Source organism: Alligator mississippiensis, chromosome 3 (genome assembly GCF_030867095.1).
Source record: "Alligator mississippiensis isolate rAllMis1 chromosome 3, rAllMis1, whole genome shotgun sequence".
Taxonomy (NCBI): domain Eukaryota; kingdom Metazoa; phylum Chordata; order Crocodylia; family Alligatoridae; genus Alligator; species Alligator mississippiensis.
The window spans coordinates 44,353,459-44,377,832 of NC_081826.1; the positions used below are offsets into that span (position 1 = coordinate 44,353,459).

At 42.2% G+C, this 24,374-nt stretch overlaps 1 protein-coding gene across 8 annotated transcripts in view; it reads left to right on the forward strand.

The window, feature by feature from the left end:
* LOC109285183 (uncharacterized) overlaps positions 1–24,374 on the forward strand; it is a 295,380-nt gene that overhangs the window by 100,499 nt on the left and 170,507 nt on the right. For 7 of the 8 annotated variants that reach the window (XM_059723888.1, XM_059723887.1, XM_059723890.1 and 4 more), the window contains one exon: positions 20,890–21,316. The exons of the other annotated variant lie outside the window; for it this stretch is intronic. The gene's annotated coding sequence lies outside the window, so the exon portion shown is untranslated. The remainder of the gene's footprint in view (positions 1–20,889; positions 21,317–24,374) is intronic. 8 annotated transcript variants of the gene reach the window in all.

A 24,374-nucleotide genomic window follows, 5' to 3' on the forward strand; every position in this document is an offset into this window, starting at 1 on the left:
GATGATCCTCATTACCAAGCAGGGGTTGCAGGTCATTAATGATGTGTCTGCGGTGTTTGAGTTGGGGGCTGTGATGAGTGGAAGGATTCTGTTGTCCTTGTCATGGGATTGGTATGGTAGCTGATTAGAATGGACTCTGAGCCTGCCTCTGCTGATTTGAATGGCTATGATTTTGGGTGTGTATTTTAAGTGCAGGTATCTGAAGGTTGGACGTTTCTGGTATAATTTAGTAATGACGTGCCCTTTGCAAAGTTTCACAGTGGTATCCAAGACATGAATTTGCTGGGTAGGGAATTCAAGAGTAAATTTGGTGGAGAGGTGGAAGTTAGAGTAATTCCTGGTGGAAGTACTTTAGAGATTCTTTTCCTTGTGTCCACATAATGACAAATGTCATTGCTGAATCTTAGCTGTACCAGGGGAATGAGAGGATAGCTGTGGAGAAAGCAGATTTCAAAATCTATCATTTTGCAGAAACAATTGGTGACAGACAGGGGGGACAAGGCTGAACTCCTCAACGAGTTCTTTGCCTCAGTGTTCCTAAGCGAGGGGCACGACAAGTCTCTCACTGGGGTTGTAGAGAGGCAGCAGCAAGGCGCCAGACTTCCATATGTAGCTCCTGAGGTGGTGCAGAGTCACTTGGAGGAACTGGATGCGTTTAAGTCGGCAGCTCTATCCGAGGGTGCTGAAGGCACTGGCCGACATCGTTGCAGAGTCACTGGCGGGAATATTCGAACGCTCGTGGCGCACGGGCCAAGTCCCGGAGGACTGGAAAAGGGCTAACGTGGTCCCCATTTTCAAAAAGGGGAGGAAGGAGGACCCGGGCAACTATAGGCCAGTCAGTCTCACCTCCATCCTTGGTAAAGTCTTTGAAAAAATTATCAAGGCTCACATTTGTGAGAGCCCGGCAGGGCAAATTATGCTGAGGGGGAACCAGCATGGGTTTGTGGCAGGCAGATCGTGCCTGACCAATCTAGTCTCTTTCTATGACCAGGTTACAAAACGCCTGGACACAGGAGGAGGGGTGGATGTCGTATACTTAGACTTCAGGGAGGCCTTCGATACGGTATCCCACCCCATACTGGTGAACAAGTTAAGAGGCTGTGACTTGGATGACTACACAGTCCGGTGGGTGGCGAATTGGCTAGAGGGTCGCACCCAGAGAGTTGTGGTGGATGGGTCGGTCTCGACCTGGAAGGGTGTGGGCAGTGGGGTCCCGCAGGGCTCGGTCCTTGGACCGATACTCTTTAATGTCTTCATCAGTGACTTGGACGAGGGAGTCAAATGTACTCTGTCCAAGTTTGCAGATGACACAAAGCTATGGGGAGAAGTGGACACGCTGGAGGGCAGGGAACAGCTGCAGGCAGACCTGGATAGGTTGGACAAGTGGGCAGAAAACAACAGGATGTAGTTCAACAAGGAGAAATGCAAAGTGCTGCACCTAGGAAACAAAAATGTCCAGCACACCTACAGCCTAGGGAATGACCTGCTGGGTGGCACAGAGGTGGAAAGGGATCTTGGAGTCCTAGTGGATTCCAAGATGAACATGAGCCAGCAGTGTGATGAAGCCATCAAAAAAGCCAATGGCACTTTATCGTGCATCAGCAGATGCATGATGAATAGATCCAAAGAGGTGATACTTCCCCTCTATAGGGCGCTGGTCAGACCGCAGTTGGAGTACTGCGTGCAATTCTGGGCACCACACTTCAAGAAGGATGCGGATAACCTGGAGAGGGTCCAGAGAAGGGCAACTCGTATGGTCAAGGGCCTGCAGACCAAGCCCTACGAGGAGAGACTAGAGAAACTGGACCTTTTCAGCCTCCGCAAGAGAAGGTTGAGAGGCGACCTTGTGGCTGCCTTTAAGTTCATCACGGGGGCACAGAAGGGAATTGGTGAGTATTTATTCACCAAGGCGCCCCCGGGGGTTACAAGAAACAATGGCCACAAGCTAGCAGAGAGCAGATTTAGATTGGACATTAGGAAGAACTTCTTCACAGTTCGAGTGGCCAAGGTCTGGAACGGGCTCCCAAGGGAGGTGGTGCTCTCCCCTACCCTGGGGGTCTTCAAGAGGAGGTTAGATGAGTATCTAGCTGGGGTCATCTAGACCCAGCACTCTTTCCTGCTTATGCAGGGGGTCGGACTCGATGATCTATTGAGGTCCCTTCCGACCCTGACATCTATGAATCTATGAATCTATGAATCATAAATATATTAGTGTATTAGGGGGCCATGTGTGTACCCATCTCAGTGCTTTTCATTTTCAGGTATAGAGAGCCTCCATATATGAAATAGCTGTGTGTAAGGACAAAGTAGGAGGGTTTGATGGAAAAAGAATCAGTGTCGTTGTCATAGATAATGTTCCTTATGTTTTGTAATCTGTCCTCATCAGGTATATTGATGTAAAAATGTCGCTTCCATGGTAGCTAGTACTAAGAGTTAAGAGATAGAGTTATAATGCCTGCTTTTGTAATGAAGATACCATCTGTAGGTCCACAATATAAGAGATTCTATATGGAACAAATGAACCAATTCCTCCAGGAAACTGGGCTTGTGTGAGGGCTATAAATAAATGAGACTGTATCCAGACAAGACTGAAATTGTCTAGAATTAAATCAACATTTTAAATCAGTAGTACAATGCCATCATTTTTAATCAGGTTTACAACTTAGGGGTCTTGTTAGACACTAAACTGATATTGGATGCCTAGGTAGCAGTTGTGTGGAAAAGTGCATTTCTCTTTCTCTGCTTTATAAAAATGATTATGACCTTTTGTTTCATGTGTTAGCCATGTTATGTTTATCCACATCTCTTCAAGATTAGACAACTGCAATGCATTCCTTGTGGGGTTGTATCTTTAGGGAATTTAGAAGCGGGAGGTAGCCCACTTATCAAAAATATAAAGCCATTACCACTGGTGCTCCGTGAGCCCACAGAGAATCCATGTGGCTTCGGGGTAGATTCAAGGCAATAGCATTCACCTTTACAACTTTTAATGGTTTAGCTCTAGATTATTAATGCTTCCTCTTCATACCGTAGTCCAGGGTTGTGGTCAGGGAGAGAGTCAAAAAGAAGTTCTCTTGGGAAGGCCTTTTGACTCCGAAGAACCAGGAATTGTTAACTTTCCACGCATGATTGAAAGAACCTTATTTTTCTTAAGCATTTTAGAAGGGTATGTAAGAAATATTGAATGGATCATTTATTAGCTTAGTATACTGTATTTGGGGACCAAACCTGCTCAAGATTTTGGAATTGCTGGCAGGGAATTTAAGTGCATTAATGTAAATCTTTCTTATTATGATAATTAACAATGAAATATAATGACTGCATGTGATCAGCTGTCATTTGTTTTAAGGGGAAATACCTTCACCAATCATTATGAATTTACAGTGCATTACTGAGAGGCTTTTAGATGAAGAAGTGAGAAATGGATGTGCTATACTTATCATTTTAATTAGACACTGGAACATACTCTGGACATGGTCTCTCATAGTACTATTCTGCATGTAAGAATGTTTTTGTGAGCTCGAGAGTTTATAGAAGTGACACATAAAGGGGACTTCCTTGGGACTTAGAGGTAATGCTAAGGAAGAGATCCTTTGGTTTGCTATGTTCGAACAGAGTCCTTCACCATCTGTGTTGTGATCACTAAGTTTGTGATGATGGTTTTGTAAAACAGGATACTGTGAATTTGAGAAGGGAGTTCAAGATGAAACCTTGACTGATACCAAAAACAATCCTGCAAGATTTTTATTTTTGTATTAATTTTCCTCTGAAGGAAAAGGCTAAAATGCTATTGAGTAATGAAAGTTTTAGACCTGTATAATATGAATACATACATCCATGCAAAAAAAATCCCCAAACCTTTCAAGTCAGTCAAGTTTATCCAAGCAGTAACAACTCTTGAAGGAATGACAGAAATGTTCTTTTCCTTCCTCCCTTCTCTGTTTATAGCCCTGACCTGCACTTCTTCAGCACTTCAAAGAAGGCAGAAACTGTGTTTGCTCTGCCTGGATTTTGTTATTCTGAGTTGCTTGTGTGACAGAGAACCTTCTCAGATTGCTCTTATCTACCTTAGCTTGCAGAGATGTTAAACGTCAGAGCTCTTGGATCCCACACACTGTCAGATCAACCACTGTAGCACAAGTCAGATGTAAACAAATCCTATGGTATTAAAAGGTAATAAAAATACAGAGGATTTTAAAATCTACCTGATAGTCTTGTAATGCCTAAACTCCTGAAATGTCTGAGATTGTTTTGGTATTATTTACCCTGAACTCAGAAAACAGTGTAATATGTGAATCACTAAAAGACATTTAAAAAATAATACTGTTTTAAACAAATCTATTAAACATTTGAAGCAATTTCTCTCAAATTCCAAAGGCAGAAAATCCTGGAAGCTTGTGCCAGAATATTAAGTGGGTTATCAGACTTTGGGTATAGTATCATCAGGAAAAAATAAAGCATGTAAGATCGTGAATAGAATGAATGGAAATAATTTAGTAGGATTTATGGACCTGTGTTATTGAAGTACCCCGATAATCTCAGGTTTAGAACTTCCAATGTCGTCTTTCCCTTTAGGTACCATTCTCCTTGCTTCCCTGAAAGGCTGTGACTACTGCTGAGGTATCTGTCCAGGGAGAGGAGGGCATGAGAAGTGTGTTCACAATGAGGAGTATGTCTTGATATGAGGAGTATGTCTTGTTCACAACACTTATCATGTGTCACAGTGAAGCCTATAACAGGGTGTTAAGATAGAAAACCTGTTACTTGGGGAACAATTATGGGATGCAGGTAGCCAAAGAGGACAGGGTCACAAAAAGGACAAGGTCAGCAGCTGACCAAGCCCAGCTGATGAGGATTGCCACACCAGGTGGAGATAAGGGAAATGAAAGAGGCTGCTGCACTTAAAAAGCAGGAGGCGAGGGACAGAACATTGCCCTTGGGGCACTTTGAGACAGAGAGAAATACACGGTGGATGACAAGCAGAACAGAAGCACGTGAGCCCAAGGGACTATGGGTCAATGGCTGACCAGTGAGCAGTGGGGTACCTACCTGAGGGGTCACAGGCGATGAGGGCAGCCGAAGACAGGTCCAGGGAGCCTGGAGGACAAACATTGGAATAGGGAATCAGGGGGAGGAAGCCACAAGAGGCTTGACAAGGAGGTGACAGAACCACAGCCCGGTTAAAGAGAAAAAGTGCTGCTTGACAGGGCAGTGAAGAAACTGCTTCCCAGCTAACAAGTAATAAGCATAGCCAGTTAAGAAGACTTTGTAACTAGCACTCAATAAATGTTACACCTTGTTAAACTACTATCTGGGTGGTCAATAGTATCTCACCTCAATCAGGGAATAACTCTTATCATTTTTCCCATCTCAAGTCATGGCAGAGGAGCTCTCAGTGAGGCCAAGGAGGCACATTCATCCCCCCTACCCCCCCAATGCCCTCAGACATGCTACACTACTCTGTATGGGTGGCCTTGTGAAACAGAAGCAGTGTAACTATATCTGTGTGACACTGCAGGTGAGCTAGTTAGTGTGTGGGTGGGCTAATTGATATCTGCAGTTCCAGGCAGAGGTGGCTATACTGCTTTCAGTTCAAGAGGCAGCCCATGTGGAACTTGTTGGCATGTGTGAGAGTGCCACTAGCAGACATGGTGTGGTTGCAATATAAAGAAGGCCTGAATGTTCCATGGTCAAAGCCATAGCACCTACGTACAAGGAAGCATGTGGTATGCACCTTCCATTCTACAAAGAGGGTCATGAGGAGTAAAGAGGAAGTGAGGAAGTAGCCCTATCTCCCTTTGCAGCTGAGGCAGGCACTGTACATTATAGGGAATGGGCACAATTCTAAAGGCTCAGGCAGCTGGCACGTTCCTTCAAGGGAAACTGCTTGCTGAGGGATTCTGTCTCCTAGTGTCACCTGGAACTAGATGCCTCTGTATCCCCTTCAGCTGAGATCAGTTTGTCTATGACAAAATGATCAATTTGGTCTATAATACACTGACTTTAAAAACAGGTGTGCCTGACATTAAGTGCTCCTACATACACTATGCCTAGAGGTCTGATCTGGGCAAGTATTTTACCTACAAGTGTATCCTGGTAGAACAGGCCTGGAGATTGTTCATGGAGGTTATGCTGTCCTTGTGCTCTCTGGGCCAAGGAGGGAGGGTGCAATGCCATAGCCATCCACAAGTGATTGACTCTCTGAAGTGGTCACAGGGTCTGCCCTTGACATTTCAGCCTCTTGTCTTCCCTACAAGATGAACTCTCAATCTCAGTTCCCTGAGATAGATTGAGTTTCCTTCTATTGTGTAGTTCAATAAGCTGGTCTATCACAGCAGGCAGCTGCTAGCCAGGCATCTCCAATCAACTGTGCGTGGCTCTCAATCAGTGTTACATTCACTCGCTCCCTGGCAGTGCAGACTAAATATCAGAGATCATGCCTGAATATTTCCCTGCAAGTATCCAAAGTTTCCTGGGATTTCCAGAAACAAACAAATCCCTGTCAGTGTGATAACTGTATTAGAGAAGTACCTGAAGGATCTACCTATATTTTAGAAGTGCCAATTAAAATCAGGTCGTCAGCAATCATGGTACATGCTGGAAAAGCAAAGAATAAGGCACAGTCCCCTTCTAAAGAGCTTTAAATATATGAAGACCCAGCATACCACATATCCCAGCAAGGGAAGCAAGGATGAGGTGCTCTAAGCACTGTCTGGTCAGACATACAAAATCCCACACTGCTCTCCATTAAGTGATTTTTAGGTCTTCAGTTTCCTTTCAGTTGCCCTGTTCCATCAAAATGTAACTTGCTTTGTGTTTAAACATAACCCGTATTGAATACCTGCCATTTTTTTCAAGGATTAAAATCACAAAATTTTTTGGCTCTGCCAAAGTTCAACCAGGCTAATTAAATAATGTCATGTTCACCATCAAGATGGCAAGTCCTAGTTTCATTGTAAGAGCTTTCTTTGCATTCCCTTGTCAGAGGTTCCAGTCCTTCTGTCAAAAGATATAAATGTCTCCCATCAGTAAGTCCTGCCTCCAGCAGGAAGCTTAGCCTGGCTTTTACTACAACTAGAATTTCTTGTTTTCTGTGGATTTTGGATTGCTCTGGGAGGCAGCATGAGCTGTTATCCTTCATGGATAGGGAAGTTGGGTTAATGGGAATGAGCATAAGATCCGAGCTGCGTGCTAGAAGTCCATCTTAGCTGCCTCCTTTCCACCATTTTTGTTTTTCTAAGTCCACCCTACAATAGTTGTTTTTGCCCTAGAGACTGGCAGTAACTCTGTTGAGACCAGAATAAGGTCCATAGGTTTTCTGGAAGGAAAGAATGTACATTTTTCTACCATAATAAAACTTCTCTTAAGAAGGCTGTGTTGTGTTAGAATCTGAGTCCTGCTATTTGGCACAGCAAGTAATTATTGTACAGTTACTGATTTTCTGACTCACTCCTTTGCAGATCAGTTCTGCTTCTTCAGATTCATTACAAGCCTCAAGGAGCTGAGGAGAAAAACAGCATGGCCCACCGTCACATGTCAGATAGTAAAGCTTAGTCATGCAGCTTAAAATAAAGTAAGCAAGGGGCAGATGGCAAAAAGAACAAAATGTGGCTTATTTAATCTGCCTGTGTTTGCAAGGAAGTAATTGTCTTCTAGGCTGCAGAAAACAGAGTGCTACCAGAAGACAAACAATGAAGCTTCTCTTTCCAGGGCACATATGACACTGTTTGTATAGCTTCAACAGGAGCCTGCAGTTAAGTCAGGGCTTTCAATAAAATTTACATTCACCATATGTAGAGGATAAAACACCTTCCCTGGAATTGGGAAGCTGAATTGACCTGCTTCCCTTCTTCATGTGATCAATTCACCCAGAGAGACTATAATCCTCATTTGAGCCCTTACAGTAAAAAGGTCTTTAACAAAATAACCCTCCCAACATAAAACTATTACATGAGGAAACAAAGCACTAAGTGGTACAATAATTTGAAACATATAATACTGTCATAGGCAAGAGCTATAGGCTTGGCAGTTTCCATCATACCAGCGCCAATTTAAAGCTTTTAATAGAGACATTCGTTAATGTATTCAGAACAGTCAAGTAATGACTCAGGGTAACTTAGCTACATTTTGTTTTATACTGACTAACCATGAACCAGCATCTCTAAAATGCTAGAATTAAATGCAGTGATTGACAGATATTTAGCATTAAAACTATCAACATAAAGTTTTATCAGGTTATGTTGAATCTTTAAATGCTGGCTACAATATTTAGTATAAAGGTGGGAGAAGTCCCACCTTGCTTCAAAAATAAACACTTGAAGGGTGAAAAAGCATAAGTACAAGTGAATACAGGTCAGCTCCTGAAAGGGCATGAAGAAGAAAGGGAGAGAGAGAGAGAGAGAGAGAAAGAGAGTGAAATGAAACATTTAAAAACTACCTAGCAAAGTTTTGAAAAATATAGCCTTTTTTAAGTGTTTTTGCTTCTAAATATGTCCATCTCCAAAGTCCCAAAGCTCCTGATCTACATGTTTAACGCTCTGTTGAACAAAATTACTTAACTGTAGAGGGTGCTATACGTATTTCATTCTCACTCGAGATGGGGTTACTATAAAGCTACTAAATAGTTGTGGATATTGGATAAACGAAGTTGGAAAAACAGGCTCAGTGTTGGAGTGCCTTTTGTTGATCTAGTCCTTGGTCTTTCCTCTGTTCTTTGAATAACCAGTGATATGAATAAGCAATCACAGTTCTACGAGAATATGAAAAAAAAACATGCTAGTACCTTTCTCTACCCTGCTTAGTGCTTAACTACTATACTGACAAAGGTCTTAGAAAAACTAGTGAGAGGCTACCCAAGCATACCTCTGTACAAATTTAAAAAGTTATCTACCTCCTAATTTCACACACAGACTTGTCACTAGCTTTATTATTTGCAGACAGAAATTAAAAATAATGTTTGTGTCAAATGGTTCACATAATTAATAGATTTTAAGATCACTATAATCCATTATGATAATGGTTAAAGGTCTGACCTCCTGTGTATTATGAGCCATATACTATCACTCTTCAATACATTAAATGAGCTGAAGAACTTGTCTGTTCATTTATTTTAAAACATGCTAATTTTATTTAAATTAATGCAAATAATGAAGCATTTACCATTCTTACCATTCTATATATTGCCCTCCCTCTTGTGCTTTACTTCCAGCATGAACTTTCTTGCATTCTCATATTATCTACCGGGTCTAACACTTTTACCATTCTAGAGTACAGAACGTGTTTTATTTGCTGGTGCCAATATTAATATGTAAATATATTCCTAATGATTGGTGGTACCTAATCCAAATGTTATTAGAAATCCTGAGGAAATGTACCTCCTCAAGAAAGGCACACTGTTTTGTTGCCTTATTAAAGCTAGCACACTCATACAGCTGGCAGAATAGTTTAACCTTATGTGATTAAAAAATCACAATAAATACTTTGTGTGTGTGTGTGTGTATGTGTGTGTGTGCATGATCAAATTATTTTTAAAAATACTATTTACCTGTGCAAAATCATTAAGCCAGCTAGCTAATTTGGGTGAATATCAACATGTGTTTGCTTCTCATGCATTTTGGGGGTCTTAAATCTAGATTGCTATAACCAAGGTTAGGGTGATCAAAATGCCCAGGTGTGTAAGTGTCAAACAAATACTATCTTTAGCTAGGCATGAGGTTAACCCAACTTAGTGAATGCTTGCATGTGTTCCTAGCACAGCTCCAGGGCTGGGAAAGCACAGCCACTCATAACAGCCCTGGGGCTGTGCTGTTTTTATCCCCTCAATCCTGACCAGGGGATTTTTATCCCACCACCTGAGTAAGCCTTCCCCTGGACTGGCCAGTCCCCTGTGTCCCCTCCCCTCCCCCACTTCCCTCCCACAGGCCTACCAACATGTTAGTGTAGACCTGCCAAACTCCCCTTACCAACATTTCTGCCTCTAGCTGCCCATGCATCCTCTTCACAAGCGGTGAACTCTTGTACATGGTGATCCTGACTCAGGTTGAAGTGGGTTAAACTTAGATGCCTAAACCTGAGCCAGATCCCACAAACACTTGTATCTTAAGTCCAAAACTGCCTAAAAACTCTGCTTTGGGCTTCTGCCAAAAATCCAAGAGACACTGATTTCCAGGTCTAGGGAGGTGATGTTTCCCACCTATGTGGTACTGGTCAGGCCACAGCTGGAGTACTGCGTCCAATTCTGGGTGCTGCAGGTCAAGAGGGTTGTGGACAACCTTGACAGGGTCCAGAGGAGGGCCACTTGTATGGTTAGATGCCTGCAGGGAAAACCCTATGAGGAAAGGTGGAGGGACCTGGACCATTTCAGCCTCCACAAGAGAAGGCTGAGGGGGGATCTCGTGGCAGTATACACAAGGTGGGAGGGCGGAGGGGGGGCATCAGGGAACAGGAGATGCTCTGTTTACCAGAGCACCCCTTGGAAAAACCAGGAACAATGGCCACAAACTGACAGGGAGCAGAACAAACTTCACAGTAAGGGTTGCCAGAATCTGGAACAGGCTTCTGAGGGAGGTGGTGCTCTCCCCTACCTTGGGGGTCTTCAAGAAGAGACCGGACCAGCACCTGGCTGGGGTCACATGACCCCAGCACTTTTTCCTGCCACTGGCAGGGGGTCAGACATGATGATCTATTGAGGTCCCTTCTGACCCTAGCATCTATGAATCTATGATACTCTATAGGTACCTTACTTTAAAATTCCTAGGCACCTACAGTCACGTCTCTCTGCATACTTAGAGCCATTCTTTTCTTGACAGGGATGAGCCATGCTACAGCCAGCTCATACCTAAGCCTGACTGGGGTCTAAACACTAGATGTTTGCTGCCAAATCCCCATGGGGAGGGAGAACCTTACAGTACTATTTCTGGATTTTTCATTAAAGAATTATTGGATGAATTACAGAAAACTCTGGGAGACAGGTGCTAGAACTTAGGTGTTACAGTTCCCTTAGGTGCCAAAGGCTGTTTTATTCATTGATTTCAGTGGAAGCAGTTGGGAGAGTTCTGGGCACTGTTGCAATTCTCACCTGTAATGCTTTGGATACAGATGATCTTTTGGTTTTGCTCTTATTGTAACCCTTATTGCAAATGGGAAGCAGTAAAAAAATTACTAGTTTCATAAGGACTTATATAAATATTAATGCATCCCCTGCTGAAATATGATTCTCAAACACGTTATGGGGGGGCAAAGCTTAAAGGAGTCATAATAGATATTCCCACCACAACTGCAGTTTGCCAGTCATGGGAAATATTTTTAGAATTAAAGGCAGATAACTTTTTCAAAATTGACTAATGATTTTAATTGCTTCAATTTTAGGTGACCAATTTGAAGCATATTAAAAGAGTCTGAGCTCTTGAATAGGCTGTCACCATACTCTTTAGGCACAATCCTATTTTACTCTATGCACCTAAGTGCTAGTCACTAAGCCATGTAGCTGTCCTTTGCAATCTTACTTCACTGCAGTGTGGACTTCCTTTGGGTCAGGGTATAAAAGGACCTGCCTCTGAAGGCAGCTGGGACAACCCCGGGTGGCCACACTAATCCTATTCATCACCTTGGCCTTTCCTGCCATGCCTTGATGTAAAATTAACATAAATTTGGAAGGCTGCCCTTAGGATACAAGGGTGAGCCTTGAGGTACTTCACTCTGCCTTGCTCATCATCAAGCCACCTTGGTCTGGTCCAGTTTCTCACCTCTGTTCCTTGAGCAGCTCATAATAGTCCTTCCAGTAGGCTGTCTCTAGCTTCCTTTGCTCACAGTGGGATCACAGGGCTACTATCTTCAGTAAACGGTCTCCCTTCATTGCCAGTCCCTGTCTCTAGTCCCCTTTGCTCACAGTGGCTTTTCAGTGCTACTGCCTTCAGTGAATCCCATAATTACCAGCACACTGCTCAGGGTCCTCCTTAACTTAAAGTGGCCTCCTTACTCTCCTTCAGCCACTCCCATACCTCATCCAAAACAGCCAACAAATTAGTGAAATAGCTGCATCATCCTCTGGGTACTTCTACCACAGATATCCTTCAACCCTAGCACCTGTTTCCTACCAACTCCCTGGTGCACTATCTTTGGTCTGTGGATCTTGTAGTCAGTAGCTGACTCTCCTGGGACCTCTTCAGTGCCTCTCTAGTCCCTATTCTAGAACCCTTTCAGTGTTCAGGGATGGACTATTATTTCTAGCCAGACTTATATTGCCCTGGCCTCCAGTGACCTCTCGTCACTGGATCTGGTGACTGGATCTCTAACCAAACTGCAGTTTGGCCACTCTGCAGCCTGCTCCCCTGCAAGCAGGCTCAAAGCTCTGCTGCTGGCTTCTCTGTAAGCTGCCCTCTGCACTATCTTGCCACCACTTGGCTCTCCTGCTTGGCCCTACTCTCAATAGCAAGGTTGGGGCTAGAATCTGGGTCTGCACACTTCCTGGGCATGTGCCCTAATTACTTAGCTATTGGACTAAAGTATGAAAGGGCTGCCGTCCTCCCAGCTTTTGCTGGGTCACAGTTCTGCAACTTATGCTCATGTACATGTGTATGAAGCCATGAACCTGCTTGGCCAGAATGCCTTGTAGCAGTGTGGATTCTTACATGTCAGCACTGTGAACATGTAAGAATAGGACAACAAGAGTAGAATAGGATCACAATTGGAACATATGTGCCAACCATGGTAGGTCATGGCAGGAAAAATGCCATTTGAGTGCCAAATAAAGTGGAATTGAGTTCTGTTCCTTGTGTCTCAAATTAGACATCCAAAATTACTCAGCATTTGATCTTTAGGTGGTCTGTACAACCCAAGAATGATAACTTTGTACAGTTTCTGCCATTTTTATTTTTATACTAAGTCATAAGAAATTTAAAGGGGAAAACAACTGGAAAAAGGTAAAATGGACTTCAATTACTGAAAAATTAAAATTAAATATACAGTCATGTTTAAGGATTCTCCTTCCCTTTTAATTTAAAAGGTTTCTTTCACTTTAAACCTTGACTAAGTCATAGTGTGTCTTTGGCTGAGATGCAGGGTGGTGTAAGAGCAGGGGAAGGTAGAAGATACATCTGAATCTTGTTATTGGATGTATGCTGCAGTAGAGGATTTCTTATAGCGTATATATCTGTAAGGGCCTGGGTCAGCTTTGCCCATTTCACCATCACTTCGGCATTCCATCACTTTCAAATGCTTAATTGTGAAACTGTATCATTTTGCTATCTTTCTTCCTTTAAGCTTAACAAATTACTTTGAGTTTATGATGATATTTTGTATGTTTTTGTAAAAAATAATGATAGTAAAACCTCAGAATCTAGAGGTTCATTGGGGGCAGACACTTTTATCTGAAGATTATCTGAACCCTTTTAAAGGTGAAGAATTCATTCTGAAAATCTTGTAAAAACAGACTCCCTTCCCCTATTTCACTCTGGCTATAACCATGAAATGCAAAGGGGCACATAACTATTAGGGAAGAAAGAATGCAGTTAACGTTTTGAACTCTCCAACAAGAACAAAAACATGTTTTGAGGATGGAACAAAGTTCAGGTCAGTTCTAACTTTATCAAAAGCATCTTATTCATTCCTGAAAGTATCTTATCAGAAGTGCAAATACCATCCATCATATCATTTAAGAGTGAATTGTTTGTGATATTGCACATAAGTAGTGCATTAATGCTGCTGGGGATTACAGTGCATATTAAATAAAAATTATCCTCGCCTCTAGCAAACTACTACCTGTGCTGCATAACTTTATAGAGAGAAGAGCTGTTTTCTGTTATGTATCTTACACATTAAATTGATTAAATTTTTCTTTTCTGTTTTTCTAAGGATTAAAATGTAGTTAAAGAGTTGTTCTAACACTAGTTACAGAAAGAGGGAAGTATTTTGTCTTATCTTTTTAAACAGGGGCCTAGAGAAAAAAAGTGAGTTAACCTTTCTGATAATGAAAAGCATGTTAATCTCACCCCAGACAGATTTTCAGTAGCTGCCTTCCAGCTCCCCCCTCTAAATTCAGGAACATCCGTTAGTAATGCAGTGTCTGATTAGCAAAAGTATTTAGTAAGCTAATGTTCACTGTCCACAGCAGGAGACTCACACAGCTTGGCTGATGAGAAATGAACTGCCTGAAGCTAGCTTTTAATGGCAACTAATTTCCCATATTTGATACTCAGCTCAGCCAACTAATATCTAGCTCAACCGTGACAAGACAATCACAGTTCCTTTTGAAAATCCTTTAATCTGGGATGCAAAACAGTGTGCTCTGGGCTATAATGAACTTCTGAGATTATGCTGTGGCTACTCTAGAATGAGGTGTATTTTTAAAGTGTATTTTATTTTTTTGGCTAGGAAATGTTTAAGAATACATATTTTCATAGGGTGCTGCTTTTCTCCATAACATCTTGTACACGGGGATAATCTACTAATAAAAGCCACAAGCAACAAAGTTGAGGAAGGTCAAGTAAATGGCTTTTCCTTCAGATAACCCAAAGGATGGCATAGTTCACAACAGCACAGCATCCTAAGTGGCTTTTAAATCAATTGATCTGGTTATTCTAAATGTGTTTAAAATATCTAACATGTATTATAAGACACTAGCTTGAGCTTTGACAAATCCTATTACTGTCTGTTACTCTATCTCATTACACAGTGAATTATTAAATAGAACACTTAACCTAATTAGATATTATTGTCATGATACATGCAGACATTCTGAAACAAATATGCCTTTTTGTTGTTTTCACTAGATCTTCTATATTTTAATATTTACTATTTTACATGCTTGTGTGCTCTTTCCCTCCCTTCCCCTCCACACCAAAAATGATTCATATTTCTATAGAAGTTTTTTTGTGCTTTGTTCAAAAATGACTGTAAAGTTGTCATACTTAATGACTAGAGCATGGTCATAGTGATGAACACTGATGCGTCACTTGAATGCACATGTATTACTAGAATAGCAACTGAAAATGATCCAGGGCTCACACGCCCAGAAGGATTTTTTCTTCTTTTCTAGCAGAATATATACTTCCACATATGTGGATTAAGTAGAATATAATTAGAAATATTTAGTCTTAAAGCAGATTATCATTTTTCAATTCTAGGACAACCACACCATTGTGTTTATACTTCAGTAAGTATAAAAGTCTCAGATTCTCCTATAAATCACTTGAAAATGTCTGTCTGATGTGGTTCATGCCTAATATAGCACAGAGCCATAGTGCTTGCGAAGTCCTTGCTAGTGGGCTGGGTCTCTAACTCTGATGACTGAAATATGTATTTGTAATGCTCTACGATGGGGCTGTCTGACTTCTTAGCAGCTAGGGACCACTTTCTTGGCTGCAGACTCCCATCCTTGACCACGCTGTAGGCTTCCTCAGCACTGCACGCTACACTGAGTTGCACCACCCTGCCCTGCCCTGCCCTGCCCTGCCCTGCCCTTGCCCAGCTCCATGGGTTGGAGGTAGGAAGTGAAGGCCTGAGAAGGGATGTGCTACAATCTTTGAGCCAATGAGCAATCTTGGTTGTACACAGAAATCAGCTCCTTAACATAGGAGTATGATCTCGGGTTCATCCTGAGGTAAGGTGAACAATGGAGGAAAACACTTGACAACTTCTCTCTCTTCTCTCAGACATCCTTGCAAGGGCCAAAGATTATTTTCCATAGACTATTTTGGGTGTGTGGTTAGTCACAAATACAAAATTGAGAGCTTCTAGCCAACATCTATTAAGTGTTGTTGCAGCTTCACACTTGCTTTAGAGTGAACAAATAGTATACAATATGACACGATAGGATACATTTTCAGGTAGCGGAAAGTTATGAGAGACAGTGAGAAAAATACATGAATTGAGAATATGCTCCTAAACATAAAATCCTTTTATTGTTCAGTATTCTTCATGTTTAAGTATTTCCCACTTATGACTCATGTGTCATGTCTTTCTTTTGCTTATCCTTATAGCCCTTTTCTCTACCCACCTCTACCTAACTATTATGAAGAAAGTAGTAACAACTCTATAATAAAGGTATCCTCCATTTTCTTAACACACATAGGATTAAATCCTTTTGTTATGCATAATGTCTATACTAACATATTACCTTAATTAACTGATAATTTCATTATTTTTGAAGGGCATTTTTATGTATAGCTGCAGCCTTGAGGTTATTTAATGGATTGTTCAGAGGAGGAAGTGGTTTCTATACCTATGCTTCATACATAAGAACACGTGAGAGAGACATACCCATATAGAAAGCATCAAAATAGAAAACTGAGCATTGTGGTTAATTATACTCATGCCTGTATGCATATAAAATCAGTATACTTATTTTTTTCATTATTTTATGAGTAAAATTAGAAAATTACTTGTATGACAATAAACATCTTATTAGTTACTGTTAATTGGAGCTGCTTAGCAAATATAATCTCAAAATCAATGAGGTGAGTTGAAAGAAACAGGCAGTAATATTACCATTTTGCATTATCCAAAAGAAAGTGAACCTTTTAAAAATGCTAGATCCAATCCACATAAGCAAACAACATTTTTTAAATGTGTACCATGTTACTACAACTGTGTTGGTCTGAAAACCAAGCACAGGTTTTAACCATGTTGTCAACTGAAGAAATACATTTATTGAAGTATGCTAAGCTCAAAGTGTCATTGAATAACTATTAGTGCAGCAAGATGCCCAGAAAGAATGGACTCTGATGAACTATTGCATACTTTTGTCACTGTGCACAGACAAGTAAAGCAAGAGATTTAATCAATCATAAAATTCTGCTAAGAATATAAAATAAGTATCAGTGGTGCTACGCTGTGTGTCTTCTTTTGAGCAGCACTGTGTGTTTCTATATTGGACCTAGATTATTGTTATATCCTTCTCTACATGAGCTCCTTTCTTCACTGTACACATTATACTACATTTGAAAAAAAAATTCCTGTACACTAAAAGAAATTTAAGGTTGAAAAGTCAGGCTCTCGAAGGTTAGGTGATAGTAGTATTATGGTTACCTGGTGATATGTTCATGACCATATAGGCCCAACTCATCCCCACCATTAGAAAGGTAAGTAACACTTACATAGCAAACTTAGACACAAGTGGTATTTTAGGCCATTTGCCCAGATTTGTAGGTCCTCATCTCCCTAGGAAAGTGTGTAATTCTGTATATGTCCTGGAACTATTATTGACAGGAAAATGATGACTAGAGATTGTTTGGAGAAAGAAAAGGACTCTCCAAATTTTTAGTTCCAGTGTGTCAAACTGGATTACTGGCATGGCCAGGCAGAGTGGCCTGCTAGAGAATCTGGGGTCCTTGGGCCCTGGTAAACATGGAAATCAGTGGCAAGAGGGTGAATGAGGGCTGACGCAGTCCAAGTCACTATCCATCTGCTTTGTCCATCCACACTGCTTTGGCCCTACCCCCTTGTCTGCCAGCACCCACCGTGTACCTCATGCTGAAGTTGGAGCTGCTGCTGCAGCAAAGGGCATGTGGCGTTCATGGCAGCTGTGTCTCCAGCATGGGGTTTTCCACTGGGGCTGGAGCATGCCTTGGGTTGGAGCTGGAGCTGCTTCCACCACCGCTATGTGCTCTGGGCCAGAACTGCTGTCCCTGTGCTGGGTCCTGCAGCTTCCTCATGTCCTGTGCTGGGTCCCTCTGCAGTCTGGATCAGGCCCACAAGGAATCCCATGGTTCAGATCTGGCCTGGGGCACAAGGTGTGTTTAACACCCCTGTTTTAGTCCAATGGCCTAGTGACTAGAGCAATTGCTCGGAGATCAGATTGTAGGGCTCTCTTTCCAGGGGGTTTGAAATTATATTGTTATTTCCTACCAAAGTAACCTAACCATGAAGCCATGGATTAGGCACTGTGAAAAAAGCACCCTACACCCTTCCTGCTGAAGCTGGCCTATTGGATAGTAAAGATGGGAAGATTTGTTGTATTAGAACAAGCCAGGAGTTCTGTGGCTCAATGAGATAGGCACAGCTCTGGAGGGAAGGAAGCCTTGAGTTATTTTTCACCAGAAACTAGGGCCCCTTGGCTCAGAAAAGCCCACCAAGTTACATAAAGGGAAGTAAGACCCTAAATCTGCATAACTGGCTTCAAATGTCATTTAGTTAAATTTAGCATACCTAAAGTGTTGAGATTAGGGGGTCATGGATGATTTGCTGGGTTACTCCCATTGCAGTTCTGTGAATGTGGATGTTTTTACTCAAGTAGGTTTTTCTCTTTCCCAAATGATAGTTCTGTTTCAGAAATATTAGATAGCTTCTAAAACTGGCAACCCAATCAACAGGGGAGACCCCCGTTGGCAACCAGCATTAATGGGGCGAATCAATACCTCCCCATATCTCATTCCTCTGGGTGATCACTGTGTGACAGGATTCTGTGCTTTGTCTTTGGGCTGGCTGTGTATAGAGCAGTTCCAAGGATGTTTCTGAAGTTTTCATGAGCAGGATTGAAGTAGACTTCATAGGAACAGAATTCTGGGTAGGCTTTCTGCATGTGAAGCATTAGAGTCAAGATTTAGCCTTCCATATTTGCCAACTTACTCTCAGATTTACTCTATTTGTATAAATTCATAGAATACGTATGCATATATTTTGTTCCTCAAATCATAAACCCCATTTATCCCACTTAATTCCATGCTTTGGATGCTGTATGGAATCTATATATTAATGTATATATACCACAGACCAACTGATACCTACACATCTACCATAAAGCCTTAGCTAATCTTAAAGGCTTACTTTGTAGCACTGGACTTTCTCCACCAGAAGTCAAGTTAACCTTGAATTTGTAAGTTCAATTAATTACTAGGTAGGGGAAGTTTATGTGTTTTTTGTTATAATCCAATTTCCAGAGAAACTTATCCAGTTTAAGTTGGAACATATTATTTTGACAAAAGACTCCTAACAGCCTGTGTTGTTAATTTTTCCTTGATAAATTACTCATTCCCAGCATCACAAAACTTTGTGGTTTACTGTAAATATTTTGCTGCCAGGAATACAGTTCTTTTTAAGAGGTAGTAGAGCTGCTGATCAATTTTGGGACATGAAGGATGACAGTGTGATGACCAGGAATGAAAATGGTGGTGACTAGTGGTAGGATGGGAATGGAGTCTAGAGAAGGAGATGACCTCCTGATTTTGTAGAGCAATATCAAGGAGGGTCAGAACTAGAAAAGGACGGCAAAAAGGAATCAAAATGGGGATCTGAGGAACAAAGAATGAATGATCTGGGGGGGAAGTAAGAAGTCTCTGAAACAATGAGTGAACTGTGTAGCAAATGACAGTACGACTCCCCCCCCCCCCCCCAAATCAAGTATCAGGAGTCAATAACCTGACCTTCAAGAGTTTGTTGCAATACTTTCTTCACTAGTAAAGTGTTTACTTCAAAGTCAGAATTATATTTTACCATTAATATGGTTTCTTTCTTCAGATTTTATCCCAACCCATGGAGGGAGAATCAGTCTTCTACACCTTCAGCATTTCAGATTTAGGCATTATAGCTAGGGAAGGACATTACACATAAACCAGTTTGAAAATGGCTGAAACTGGTCTGAGATAAACCTGGTTGAATGTAGTATCAGACTGAACTGATTTGGCTCAAACTGGTTTATGAAATGTTTGTCCCAGACCCCTGCTGGTTTAAGATAAATCAGACTCCCCCAGCATCTTGGCATTCTCTCTGGGCTGGGCAGGGCTCTCTGCTCCATAGCAGGGATAGCCCTTCCCCTCTGCTCCCTAGATGAAGCTCCTGCAGAGACTGCAGATACAGAAGGGTCTGCCTGGCTTCCCCCTGACTTTACCCCTCCCCCCGCCACTGCTCAAGCAGGAATCCGTGCCCCCCCTCCATCCCATCTCCCACAGCACGGACCCCAGCCCCATGTGCGCTAGGAATGCGGTATGCTAGCTAATGCTGAGAGGTGTCTGTGTGTGTCTTTCTAATTTCACTAGGATAGGCAGACAGAACAGTGACTACTTAGGGCTTTTTGGAGCTAAGCCACAGGTCAGCTGGTAAGCTGTTGAAGAAGAGTTTAAGGAGAGAGGCTATTGTTTTGCTATGGCGTAATAAACACTATTTTAAACACTGTTATCAGCCCCCTGCTGGCTTGCTTGCCTGTCAGTTTGCTGCAGACAGTATAAAAAATCAGGGAGGGAGATTGAAAAGCTCCGTATCTTCAACAGAAGCATACGCTGCACACCCCACTCCCTTGCCTCAGAATGCTAACTGAGGCTAGGGTCTGGCAACACTCCCTCCCCGTGAGAAACCCCCCTCAGCTCAGTACTGTATATGGGAAGGAAGGGCTGCTGTAGCACCCCCAGGTTCTAGCCTGAGCCACTGCAGGCATGTGCCTGAACTTCCTCAGTCCAGAGACAATGTTTGTCCAATTACAAACCAGTTCAGCCTAGCCAGTTTAGAATAACCTGCAATGATTGAATCAATTCAGGCTCTGGCTTTTTGAATGTCTCTCCTTAGCCTATGTCTGCAACTTGCCTTTTGGTGTGGGTCACTTATGTTCTATAATTTTAACTTTGTTTCCTGACCCATAAGAGCTAGAAATAGATCTTTTCCCTTGTAAATGAAAGCTCTTATTCAAGCTATTCTAGTAATTCCAGCTTTAGGGGCTTAAGAAAGTGACAGATTTGCAGGATTTGAGATAGACCCTCAACACTGGAGGAGATCTTGAGACTTTATGAAGAATTTATTTTGCCTGGCAAATAAACCTGTTAGATACTGAGATTCTACAACAAGTCAGTACTAGCCTTACTAAACCTACAGATCCTAGTAACAATATTGTATAACCACATACCTCTGTCTTTCAACTGAGTTCCATTTAATAAACATATTAAACATATTTAATATTACTGACAGGAAGGAAGAAGAGAAAAAGAAACAACAAATGCAATGACAGGAAGATGCATTTAGTGAAAAAGAAGAAGAGAACATGGCATGGAATCAGGACTGAGAAAACAGCAAGGAAGGAGTCACATTGTACCCATATGAATCACAGCTAAAAAGAGAATAGGACTGTTGACATCTCAGCAGCCACATTGACAATGAAGTTCAGCAACTTCAGGTGATATCAGGATACCCTCTAGGTCTGCAGTTCTCAAACTTTTGTTTTCACAGACCACTTGAGTATTGCTGAGGGTCTTGGTGGACCACTTAATCTCTGTCATCAGAAAAAATAAATCTATGACTACCTGAATGGAGCTTGTGGACCAGTGGTGGTCCACGGGCCACAGTCTGAGAACCTCTGCTCTAGGTTACAAAGGAAGGGATCCACAAATATTCTCAGGTATGTAATGTTTGTAATTTGAAATTATCATTTTCTTTTGAGTACTGCACCCAGGGCTGTCCCTAGGAGGCACGAATCAGGGTGACTGCCCTGGGCCTTGCACTTTGGGGGGCCCTGCGGTCAGTGCCACATAGGCTCTGCAGCAGCCACCACGTGCCACCACCAAGCACTGCTAGTTCCGGCTGCTCACTATTCCCCTCCCTGCCCCTCGACTGGCTCTGGCCGCTTGCCACCCCCACCTCCCCACTACCTCTGGCTGCTCGACACCCCACTCTAGCCCTGCACAGGCTGATATGCCCCGGACCCTGCACACCTCTAGGGATGGCTCTGACTTCACCTTTAAACATCTATGAAATATGCTTGTTTCCTGGCACACTTTGTCTCTTATTCTGCTCTGTCTTACACTAGTATAAATTCCAATTAGCTTGATTATGGTCAACAGCCTGACATAAAGATGGTAGAACTCAGTTGCCTTGCCAGTATTAAAGAAGATGCACATTTGCTCAAGGAGATATTACTTTTATTCTTTTGTGCGGTAATTTTCTTGATTGTAAGACAAGTCATCTTACACTAAAGAACATGGGCCAGATCTGCAGCTGGTGTAAGCAAATGTGCCTCCACTGATTTCACTTTAAACCAGCTGACACTGTTCCTGTGTTTTCCTCCTAGAAGGACAAAATAGTTGATACAGTAAGTGAATTTACAGTTTTGGGTGAATTATTCTGTGATCCTTCAGCACAGAAGGTGCTGTTCAGAAGCAAAATATTATTTCTGTAGATTCATGTTATTTGGTTATGTGTTTGGCAAGTCAATTACAATTGAGTAAATGCAGGTTTACATTTAAACTATAAATGCATAGAATTACCTTAGCCTAGGCAGGAAGAGTACCCTTCCACAGTAGCAAGAGGGGATGGCCTATTGGCCACTACTGACAATTTCTGTATTGATTTGACATCACTATTGATATCTTCTCCACTGCCTTTTCCTTAGATGCATTAAAGTTACCACCCATGGCTGCATATTATGTGTAGCTGGTAGCTGTGGAAACTTATCTGGTTCCCTGCTGGTTGTGGCTGTGATTTTGAAGTATTGCATAAGGCTGGTGCAAAGTCATTTTCCTAGAGGGTTGCTACCTTGGACCTTTTAGGTATCCATTTTCCTTCCCTTTTCTTCTATAACAAATTTGTTATCTCTGAGGCATCAGGAAATATAGCACCTGATTCTCTCACATCAAATTACTTTCCTATAGTCCCATTGGCCTGAAAGGAATTAGTCCTGATCTACTCCAGTGTGACTGAGAGGACAGTCAAGGTTATAGTTTTCAACATATTTCAGATTCACTCGCCCTTGTGTTGTGTCACAGACTCAGTTTATTAATGTGTTTGTTGTCTGAATTATTAATTTAGAAATCTCTGTATCCTGGGCCCAGCAATACCACTCCAACAGTGTTTGCAGAGTTCTTTGCAATTTTACATGAACTCTGGCTCTTGAGTCAAAGAAGAAGCATATTTGTGTGCACCCCTGTCAGCTGTTTCTTTGAGAACAGAGGCTTTGATAACACTGAGGGGAAAAAAATCTAATTGCACCCCCACCCCCACATCATTTACATAACTCAGATTGATGAGATAGGAAGGAAAGTGTTTACAATGCAAGAAGATAGGAATTTGGGGATTTAAATAGGAAGCGAATCGAAATGAGCTGTCTGAGGTAATTACGAAACACATACTTCATATGTTTTCATTAGATATTGCTATTATACTACGCAAGGCAAAGGAGTTTGATTAAACTACAGCTTAGTATATAAATGTACGCATAAATTACCCAGAAACCAGTTAGTTCATTATCTTTCAGAAACTCAGCAAGGGAACAAAGTGAGAATTTACTCTCTAGGTATATCTGGGTTAATAAATTGAACAAGAATGAAAACTATGAATTTTGGGGTGGGGAGGGCTATGGGAATAAAGAGAGGGGCTAGGAAGTAGGAAATTACATTGAAATCTAAGACACAATACTTATAAGAGTAAAACATTCTCCGTATGGGAACTAAAGATAGGCCCTTGTTCAATATGGGGCATGTACAGTCACCAAAGCTGAAAACTTGGAATAGTACTGACTGGTCAATGAATGTAGCTAGGGAGATGTTCTGACTCAGTGAAGCCCCTCAGCAGCCTCTTCAAGCACACTGCCTCCTCTAAGGGAAAGGATAATAGTAATACATTTTATGAATTCAATTGGTACGTGGGACTTACTGCTGCAAGGATGTGGAATTTGTCTTTAGTGGGCCAATATAAAAGGGGATGATATTGTTGAATATAACACGGTAAGTGGGACTTAAAGCATAAGCAGGGAAACAATACCTATGGTGGCCTAGACTGACAATACACGATAACTATTCACAGATGTGTGGGCCAGGGGCGAGCCGGGCCCGTCTTTGTGCATGCGGACTGTGGCCAGCAGCCCGGGCACGCGGGGCTGGAGAAAACCGCGGGGCGGTAAGGTACGCGCGAGCTAGAATTAGTTACGGAGACGTAGTGGTTGATTGAAAAGATTATTTACTTACACCCAAGATGGTCGTGGTGTAGGCTGGACAGTTTTCCAGGTGCAGCTCTGCTTAAATCCTCGTTGGAGGACTCTGACAAACTCGGTTCTTTGGCCCCGGAGTGGTTTAGGCTCCGCGGGTTCGGCAATTCTTTCCTCATGGAGTGGCTGAATCTCCGTGGGTTTTGTTTGGTTCCCAGGTCCCCCGGAGCTGTTAAGACTCCGTGGGTTCGAAAATTGGGCATATAGGATAGGGATACGTCTAGGATTGCGCTCGGCGACGGGGAGAGGCTAGAGGCTGATCAGACCTCTGTTGCCTGCTTGAAATGCGTTGGGTCCGTAAGGATCCGCAGCGCTTAGAGATCTTCACACAGTGTGAAGTCTCCTCCTCCTGGTGTTCGTGGAGTCCTCCAACTTGGGCGGAAACCACTCAAGCTTTTTATACGGCTAGCAAGCCAATCACTAGCCGCCATGTGTGCATATTTTAAAACTAGCCAATAATGGGGCTCGAATTATAATA